General features: G+C 37.6%; 1 protein-coding gene across 1 annotated transcript in view; it reads right to left on the minus strand.

The window, feature by feature from the left end:
- The window catches only part of BRE (brain and reproductive organ-expressed (TNFRSF1A modulator)), a gene marked incomplete at its 5' end in the record, with an annotated part of 114,855 nt that overhangs the window by 39,006 nt on the left and 64,878 nt on the right, over positions 1-10,971 (minus strand). The window lies entirely within an intron of this gene.

Raw genomic sequence — 10,971 nt, forward strand, 5'->3', positions numbered from 1 at the left:
GTGGTGATATAAAAAGTATTGAGTTATGCCATTTGTGAAAACAGGTTATACCATGATCCACTGTAATTAAACTATTTTAATCAAGAGTATCACTAATGCAAAGCATTCTCTTAGAAAATAGCTTTTCCGGTGTAAACAGTTCTGTTTCTTAGCCCTCATCAGTAAGATGTTAAGCACTGTAGTTAAGATATCTTGTTATTTCAGGAGGAGAGGACTCTGACCCTTGAATTATTCAAAAAGCCACCTTCAGACAAACCAGCTAAGAATAAGCAAAATAATTTGGACTGAGGAGTAAAAAATGCCCAGATGCAAATGTCGATCATGTCATCTACTCCAGTTTTGGGCCTCCCAATACACCAAAGATGTTAACCTAGTAGATCAAGGGGGCAGTGTGTCAGAAAGATTGTAAGGTACATGATGTAAGGGGCGGACACTGAAAGAAATGGGTTTGTTCAGTCTTAAGAGAACACTGGGGAGGGGCGAATACTGAAGAGGGGAGCTGAAGGCATAGTGATGCCTTCAATTACCTAATGGAAAAATACAGAGAAGACGAAGCCAGTCTTCTCCGAAGTGCCCAGTGACAGGATGAATGGCAATGCAGACATGCTGCTAAAAAGGAATTTCTGGTTCGCTATTAGGAAAAACGTTTTCACAATGAAACCAATCAAATACTGGAAGACAGGTCCAGAGGGGCTGGGGAATATCTGTCGTTTGTGGTGCTCAAAGCTCAGCTGAACAACTGCCACGAGCACAACAATCTAAGCTGACCTTGCTCTGCAGAGGGACTTGGCCAGAAAACTTCCAGAGGTGCTCTCCAGTCTCCAGTGCTTTCTGATTATACTCCTGAGTCCATGATTTTGTTCATGCCCAGAATGAAACAATATGAACTAAGATATTAACTCTGTCCATGCACTGAATGTTAGGAAACCACAGAAATAAGACAACTTCAGCGATGTATTTAGGCACCTTAAGCAACTATCTTTATTGTAGGACAGAAGACTGAAGCATACCTGCTATTGCGAAGGATGATAACTTCTTTGGTGTGGAAAGAGCTAGCACTTTTTATTCGAATCTGGTTGTAAAAGGCAAGAACCAGCTAAAGTCCATGCTGCTTTCTTTTAGCAGTACTGACCTAAACCTTTCTTATAGTCTTATACCAATCAAAAGGGATATGAATTTGCATTACACACTGTGGCTTACATCATTCACTAAACATCCAGAACCTTACTGGGTACAATTAAACAGCTTCAAAAGCTAAGTTACTTTGTGGCCTCCTGTTTACATGAAAGATTAAACTAGATGGGAAGTTCATTCTTCACTGCAAAATGAGGATCTTACTCTCCAACAGGACATGCCCTTGTATTTTCCTCACTACTTGATAAGGTATCACTTTGGCAGGTATAAAGGTCTATGGCATACATCCCTTTGAAGGAACAGAGCCTACATAAATCACAAAAATCTAAACCCATAATGAGGTATATGGAAATCTGCTACTCAGGCAAAACAGTCTGGGTTCAGCGGACTGTTCACCACATGGAACAGTTCTGCAGGTCTGGATTTTGCATATGCAACGATGAAAAAAACCACCCTTGAGTACACCACAGCTACATAAAAAACAAACAAACTTTTCTAGCAGAAGTAAGACTTGAACAGCATTTTTTTTTTAAACAGAATTCAGTTTCCTTGCTGCTACCCTCTAACTAAAGTAACTCGAATGGGAACATAATTTTGCTACTTGCAGATTTTAAAAAGTGTGAAGCCTGACTATCAGATTATTACTAAGTTGGAACATTTCTGAAACAGTAGCTTGCTCTTAGGAAACTGAAAGTATACTGAGTCCATCAGTCTTTAATGTTGGAGAACGAAAAACTTGTCCCTCCTGGTATATTACAAGTGGGTTGCGAACCTTATGTTAAGACCCTGGCTTTCAGTTTATTAAACTCCTTTATTGCTTATGTAAACATAACCATAAAGGCCTCCAATCTCATACACAGAGCAAATGGTACTGTCTGTTTCGCATCCTGCCTTGCCTCACTTGCAACCAAGTCCAAGTTCTCCTCAGCATGGAGATACCACTGAGATGTTCAGATGACTACAACAGGAATGACAGGCTCCTCAGTTACAACAGCAGACAATGAAATGATGAGTAATCTCTAACAGATTTCACATGCAGAAAAGCTTCCACTCCTGTATCATCAGCTTCCAATACATCTTCCAGACTGAACTATTATGATTTGTGAATAAGGGCTTCCCATGTTACCTGTATCTCTCTCTCGAAAGCAAGCAATCCATAAAAACTTGTTGACACAAATGGGAATTCAATCCTTTTCAAATAAAAAACAGACTGCTACAAGGCGTGGCTTCTGAGAAGGAGGTCCCTCCACAGAAAGAAGGCTGGAATTTCTAGTATAATTATCCTCTGAAAACAGAATAAAGCTGCACAGTATGTAATTTAGGTTCTGTAGAAATAATTATGGGTAGGGAAAATTAAGAGTGGACAGGCATCTTTGTTCCCTCTGTTGGGTCAGAGAATCTGCTTATTAAACATTTTAATAAAATACTGCATTTACACAGGACCTTGCCTCTGACCATCTCAAAACTTTCTATAAACATTCAGCAATTAAGGTTCATCTGCCTTATGAAACTGATAGCTATCCTTTATTTTTAAACACATAAGGAAGCTAATGCTCAGAGTTTGATCTGACTATGCTGTTCTACATCTCTGTCATACCAAAGGAACATATTTGCAGTACATCACAATCATGAGACAGGGCAAGAGCCTAGAAGAATTCCTTTGACCCTACAATAACCCTGCAGCTAAAGAAAGGAGTGATTTACTCAACATCAAATAAGAAGGAACTGTAAAAGATGGAAGGAAATATGTAAAATGGAGAAAGTAAGGCAAGGGATTTTCAGCATGTAGCTCAGTATCTTATGCTGCTTTTTGAGGTGTGTCAAAGCTCAGTCAAAAGAAAAAGTGTAAGACTAAAAATGCCATAAGCAGCCTTCTATAGTCAAGGATATTCTATTTGCCAAGAGATTTCACCAGCACAAAGATTCCTGCATGTCAGACCTGCCTTCCAGAGAGCTGAGCCTCTTGGAGGATAGATCTCACATATCTCTGTGATTAAGCTTTCCTTCTTGGGGTCATTGTTACACACCCCTCACAAATAAAACACATTTTTATACCCAGAAATAAAAGCAACTATAATATCACACTATCAGGTTTGGTGACATTCATTTTATCAAGACAAAAACAACAAAAAAACCCCAAAAACCAAACAAAACCCACACAAACAAACAAACACCCCAAACCAAAGAGAAACATCAAGAGACATAATGAGGAAGTTATTGTGTTTCTACACACAAACTAATTAGTACTTCTCCCTTAAAGCTGCCAGAGTGTCTAGTTTCAGCACAACCAATTGAATGGTGTTTGATTTTTACCCATTTTTTTCCAGTAACCTGCTACTTTTTAAAAGCTAAGACTCTAACATTCTGCTCGTGGCTTTCTATAATTATCATAATTTACGAAGCAACAGTTTTAGTGGATGCTATTTCATTAGGACTGGTACTGGATGAAGATAAATACATGGCAGATCTACCTATCTATGAGATAAGGTTTCATAAACATGTTGGAACACAGAGACAAAGATCTGTTGGACTCAGCATTTTATTCACTTGCTGTTAACCTAAATCTACTCAGCTCTGCAAACCAACTTCATACACCTCATTTTAAGATAGACCAGAGACACCTTTCCAGCAAGTTCCTGCCTCCCTGCACTTTCAGAGTGGCAGACACAATGCGGTTCTGATCCATGGTTTGTGAGTTAAACTGGATTTTGTGAGGAGCTCACTACTGAATTCAACAAGAGCAGTAGTTAGCCCGCATTAATAGCAGTTTTGTTCTGTGACACACTGAAATACAAGTGCAGAGTCCGTAGCTGGAGTGTTTACATTTCTGCTGTTGACTGGTGCATTCCAAGTGACTTGCTCTGTCTGTCTCTCAAAGGATTTATTTATTCAGGCCTGCATACAAAATGCAAAATTCTTTCTCATTTCTTGATAGCTTATAATTACATTAAAATGTCTTTCTCAATAAACTATCCTTTAAAAAAAAAAAGCACAGCATTAATTCACAGGTTTACAGAAGTGACTGTTTTTGTTCTTGAGTATTTATGTGTAAAGAACCAGTTATTTCCCCTTCCTTAAAAACATCACTTCACTAGAGAAGCAGAAGGGTGCTTCCAAGTCCCACGCTCAGGAGACTGGGTGGTTTGGCAAGGCAGACTTAGAGGCAGAAAGGAAGATACTTCTTCTCCCATCCCTACCCTACCCCCTTTCCCTCCAACTCTCCTCATGCTCTCTTGAACCTGCCCAGTTACCCTAAACTCCTTTCATTCACCCCACCTATTCTCTGCTATTTATTTTGCTTCTCCCTTTCTCTAAGCAGAAAAATTCAGGTTTCTTTACATTGCTGGGAAACTTCTGAGGCGAGTCTGAAAAATGAGGATTATTCCAGACTATCCGCTACGTCTTGCAGAGTCCCGCAAGAATAAAGATATCACAGTTTACCAAGTTATGTGCTAACCCAGGTTACAGTACTATAGTTAAGCATCCATACACATGTAATAGTGTCTATATATTTTGGTCTCTCTCTCTCTATATATATATATATATGTATATATATTGCCTTTACCTGTTACTATTCCTCAACCCCCAAAATTGCATAAGCTTTTATTTGAAAGAAGTACCACAAAAAATAGAACATCTACTGAAAAGTTTCATGCTCTCAAAAGGAGGTACTTCGCACAATGGCAGTTATTTTTGCTCCAAGGGAGGAAAGAGCAAAAACATGTGTACATAGGAAGGAGGTCCAGAAGTGTAAGAAGAATCATACTTATTCCCGAATACAGTGTGAACATAGCATCAAAGAGCTTCATACCAAAATAAAGTGGTACATAATACCAACTGCACTCAACAATGTTCCTAATCTAACGTATTCTTTCTGCAAAACCCAGCTAAAATAGAGAAATGACAATTTCAATGATCATGAATGATACAGTTGAAGATTTGTCTAGCTTTGAAAATGTAAATAAACAAAAAACTTGCCTCTGCATGGAAAGACTTTTTATACCGGTTTAAAACAACTAAGAGCTTTTGTCTCAGCATAGCCAACATTAAAACATGTTCAAACCTACGCACTAGTGATAGAAAGTAGACTTTAGACTTTGTAACTATAGCCCTTGCTTTTACCAGGATACACCCTTCTTAACTCTCTAAGTTTTCACTTGCCTTATTTTGAAACTGAAGCACGTTGCAGACCCACTCACGCATTGGAAGGGTTTATTACTCATGATGGCTATAAGAAGAGTAGCCTGAAGCATGTGGAAAGAAATCCCTTCTTTTTGCCTTTTTTACCTGTTTTGAGACTCATTTTATGGCCTTTGATCTCCTTCCCTGTTCTCTTTCTCCTTTGTTGAAGTAAATAGTTGACTTCTTTTCTTTCCTTTTGCAGTTTCATCACTTTAGTACATTACACCACTTGGCACAGGAGACATGAGGAACCACATCAAATAAAAGCACGTGACCATAAGAGCTGCCTTACCGACCATGATCCCAGATTTGCTGTCAGTTTACCATTTTTCAGACTTGCTCGACCATAACCAAATCCTCCCTACCATACGAACAACATGGTGCTTGGCAGAAGCCTTGAGGGAGTGCTTTGATCAGCAACACAGAGATTAACAGTAAAATAACAGAACATTACTCTTGTTACTGAAAAATTGGTCAGTCTAGGTTTGTGACAGTGTTTTCTTCCCTTTCTAGTAATACTCTATTTAAATAAAATGCAATTAACATATTGCTTGTTCACTCAAATCTACTACACGGTAAAGTGTATAAAAAGGGTTTCCATTCTATTTTTAAAGAAACAATTTTTACTTATGATAAATTCTACTTAAACATTGGTATAATGTATGTTTTTAGCTAACAGATATAATCTGAGCTATCTACGTTGTTGAATGTATATATAAAAAAAAATCACAAATAGGACCTAGAGGAAAAACTATGCCAGATCTGCTTATTTGGAGAAAGAATCCTGGTCAAACTCAGACTAAAAATCTGGCCATTAGAGCTGAGAGAATAATACTATCTTGCGTTTCTTTAACCTTCTACAGGCTTAGGGTAAATATCTCTGATCTTCTCCTGACTAGTGACGAGAAAAAAAATATGAAACAATCACTGTAAAAAGCAAATACTAAACCCAAAATGTACTTTAGTTTCACAGACTATGCAGAAAACTGCAAGTCAGACTTGCTGAGCTTTATTTGCAGCTCTTCTGATGACTTCCTACATTCTAGCAAGTTATTGCAACCAGTCTGCTTCTCTGCTTTCCCACCTATAACGTCCAGATGCTTACACTGACGTACACTGAAGTTTAATAACATTCATAGAATAGTATAAAAGCTGTGGGATGATGTAATCTGTAAGTGCTAATGAATACTACTTTGTTTGGGTTATTCCAACTTCTGTATTCTGCTACATGTAAAAATGTCCAAAAAGCAGTTTTCTATAATGTATTTCCCATTTTAGATGAAGTGGTTATACCAAGGAAAGATTTACATTAACTGTACAGATTCTGGATTCTAGCAGACTTACACACAAAAATAGCTCGAGTGATCCAATATTGAACAACTTATGAGGATAGATGCTCTCTCCCCAGGATTCTATGCCTCCTTGAGAAAAAAAAACCCAAACAACTCAAACCCAAGAAGCATGAGATAAATAGAAAGCTAACCCTACAATTAAATTAGAATATGCTTCTTTTCTTCCCCTTCCTGGCCAGACTGAGTGCTGGAAGGAGAAATAACAGATACTCTTGCAGTATAAAGCTTTTCTTACTGCTACTTCACAGAATAAAAGTCTGAAAATAGCAGTATTTCCTCTGTATTGGATAAATCAGTACTGAAGGCATTTTTCCTTTGCTTATATGGTCTTAATATGTATAAAGGTTCAGCATAAAGGGGACTGAGAGATTTCCACTGATGTGTTGAATGAGTGAAAATCAGCTGGCAGCAATGGAAAAGGGAGGTCTCCACCGTCCTCAGACCTCCTATTCTCTGCAGAAACAAAGCCACACAAGGATAACATTTATTACGCAGCCCGGCAAAAACAATTGCTCTCTGGGACCTCCATCATCCCTCAAGGTACAAACCTCAGGAAAAGTCCAACAGAAATTGTCAGCAAGGCTTCAAAGTGTGCAGTAGTTTAAAATAAGGTTAACTTAACCAACGTCAATAGTATCACTCTATAAAATACTACACAGTACAGAAATTTTTGTCACTTATTCATTCTGACAAAATAAATCTAAGTGAAAAGTATAAAAGCAATGTATTTCAGACTGAGTTAAAGTATTAAAAAACCCTTATGCTTAAATTATATAATTATTTTTCATGATACAGTATCAACACGTTCAGAAAGAGAATATGAAAACTTCCACAAGCTATAAAAAGAGTGTGATTCTCTCTTACAAGGCTAAAAAAATTCTTGCAAATGTTGCTTTTGTTTTGCAACTTACCACATTTATGGCCCTCTCAGCTTTTCTGCAAAAAAATCCAATAACAAGGTGTACTGCAAATGTATTATGCTCAGTAATTTGGGACAAATAATAATGAGAATCCATTACAAATTACATAAGAACTACATTTAGAGACACTTTTTATGATCTCAAAAAAGTAATTTTGAGTCCTCTACCCCTCCAAAAAAAATGTATTAGTTACTAATATTAATTCCCCATCAACATAGTATTATTTAAAGAAAACAGTTATAAAAAGACATGAACAAGTTTCTAGATGCTTCACAGTTTAAACAGGAGGGCATGTTTCCTGTCTCAAAGAACTTTCACCACCCAGTATTTCACGCTACACAGCGCAGTGGAGACCTAAAAAGCAGGGACTGAAGGACATGGGAGGAAGAGCAAGGGTTACTGCAAGAAGACTTAAGACTTCAGCACTTACAATGGAGAAATTGTTATATATATATAGTTGCTTATTTGTTATATATATATACACACACTATATATATTTGCTTATTTGTTAAAGCAATGCTGACAGCAAATTAAGAGAAATCTGAGAGAGAAATGAAGAAAAGTCAAAGAAAAGTTTCATAGAGCATTAAACACAGTGAGGAAAAAACAGCCAGAAAAAGCTCAAACCAGAAAAAGCTGAGAAACCCAGACAAATGGAGCAACAGCAAACATCACTGAACAAAAAAGGTACAGATAAGATAAGCAACTTGGGCAGATAAGAGGGAGAAGACTGTGCAGTCCTATTTTGGTTTTACTTCCAAAGAAGTTAAAAAAGCAGTAAGTAAAGATTAAAGAAATTATTTAACATGCCAGGAGAAAGACCATGTAGCCTAATCTACTGCGATTGTCTTCTGTATGGATCTCAGGAAGAAGAGCAATGTGAAAGAGGCTGGAGACTCATCAAAACTAAGGCAGAACAGGATTTTGGCTGAAGAAAAGAGTGAACTGTAACTTAACTGCAATACTTCTTCATTCTGCACTGATTTGAGATGCCAACAAAAAACTGGGAACTTGTTCAAAATGATGCAGTATCCCCATTTCTTCTTCACATAGACATGAAGGAGGAAAAGTTAAGTCTGTTATCTGAAAATTTACTTTTCAACTTCCTGTTCTTCAGAAATGTACTTTTAATGGCATTACCTGTTTTGCAGATATATTTATAACCACGTTAACTGTGAATATATTGAGCATCTTCTAAGTAGCCAGTAAAATAATACTGGGCATTGGCTCTTCTGCTTCAAGGGAAAAAATTATTGACTTGAAGTACTGTCTCAAGGGAACTAAAAATGGCTTACCCATAGCATGAAGATAGGGGCTGCTGGGAATTAGAAACTTTTGCATAAACAAGACAACGACGACTAGAGTGCTGGTATGCTGTGAGGAGTATTCTCTTCTGAAACAGCAGGACTCAAATTAATGAAGGAATTGAGGATTTATTAATGGTGAGGAACATTGGAAACTCCTCTGGACTAGATGGTATGTTAGGCAGTGCTAGTCATCGTTTAAGGTACTGATCTGCTCTTCTAGAATTCACTCTGCTTCAGTGTCAGAGAGCTCCCAAACATCCTATTGAACAGAATATTAATCAAAAATCCATGTGAATCTTATTAGCTATCTATAAAGTGAGTAACTGTTCTAAGATGGTATCAGTTATATTACCAAACATTGCCCTATATACCTATAATTTCTTATCAATCTTCCAGCAAGAAGCTTAATATATGATGACTGTTCACACTGCAGGTAATTTTCTAGTAGTAGAACTAAGCGCAGCTAACCAGCAGTGTCTTTATCATGAAGCAGAAAAATGAGTCTCAAAAAACTGTACAACTCCATTGCCTTCCTAGCCTACCGTTTTCACCTTTGTCTGAAGAACAACGATAATTTCCTATAACTTGCAGCCTTTTACGTTTTATGATTGTACTTGTTTACATTGTTCCTTATTTATGTTCCCATATCTACTAGTAAAATTACAGTAATTATCTCTTATTGTTAATTTCTTAATGCCTAACACTTCGGGTGACACAGTCATTTTTGTAAGCATGCTATTTTTTGCATCTGTGCTAAAATAGTGCTGTGCTGTAGACTTCTCGAACATAAACAAATTTTTGATGTTTTCCTTAGGCCAGAAAGTAATCCTCATTTGTGACCTCTTCTATCCGGAGAAATATTTTGAGTAAGAAATATCCTGTCCCCTGCATCATCAGCATCACTTTTGATTAGCTTACCCGAAGAGCGAGAAATGCAGAGTACTGAAAGGATAAGAAATCTTGCAGGAAAAAAAAAAAAGACAAACAAAAGCCAGAAATGAAATGAGAGCAACATGCTGGAAAACTTCTGGATATGAAGTTGAGCATTTGGGTCATTGATAAGAATGCCTGAGGGAGGCAGAAAGTTAGAGGAGAAAAATGTTTTTCTTCCATACATCTGGCTTCTGAGACTGATTTCCACGTGTATGCAGCATGATTAAGGGGCATTCTTGCTCAGATCTTGAAATTGGGTTTATCTTATGTTCACAAATGATGTGGAATGCTACAAGTCTGGTCTGGTGCTCCCGCTAAATGCTCCAAGAGGCCTAGTGAGCTCAGGTTTTATGTAAGCCAAATATGTTCACATGTGGATGCAAGGCAAAAGAACAGAAGTTTTTCATGTAAACAGAGCCACTGTGGTTTGACAAGCTAATAAGAACCATGTTAAACCCTTGCTCATTTAACAAGATGATACGAATCTGCTCAGATGGTTTTTACAGTCCCTTTCAGAATCTTTACCACAGGCATTTGGGTAAGTGTGTTTTGTTACTGTGAACATAAATAATTCAAAATTTATCCTTATATATATCCTATTCAGAACAGAAGGAAGGAGAGCTAAGCATCATGTCACACAAAGACAGCCTTTGGCAGGTGGAAAGACAGAATGATTCTGAGAAGAAAACACTGGCACTCTGAAACCCTGGTTTACATCAGAGGTAACAAAGCTCCCTTCCATAACAAGGCAGACACAGATCTACTTTTAAAACAAAAAAGGAAAGGCAGAAAATAAAACTACAGGTCTTCGTCGTGGTACAATCAAACAGAAATCCCCTACAGGCACAAGAAATGAGGAATTTTGTAATTTGCAACTTAGAGTAGTGTTTAGTTGGTCAAAAGGTGAATATAAGCATTCCCAGGGTTTTGTTTTCACTGATGCCTGTATGTTGTTTGTGGAGCAGTTTCATCACAGCACTTGTTGTAAGGCAAAGACTGGAGCAAAAATCCTTTTCACAAAGATTCCCCTTTTCCCAGAAGAGATCACAAATGCGCTTAGTGCACATACAGACATCAGTCAGGCCCGAGTCAAATGTACACACGTGCATCCCATAAACCACCTTTAATGCAGGCCCTCTTTCC

Source organism: Mesitornis unicolor, unplaced genomic scaffold (assembly GCF_000695765.1).
Source record: "Mesitornis unicolor isolate BGI_N332 unplaced genomic scaffold, ASM69576v1 scaffold26365, whole genome shotgun sequence".
NCBI classification, from domain to species: domain Eukaryota; kingdom Metazoa; phylum Chordata; class Aves; order Mesitornithiformes; family Mesitornithidae; genus Mesitornis; species Mesitornis unicolor.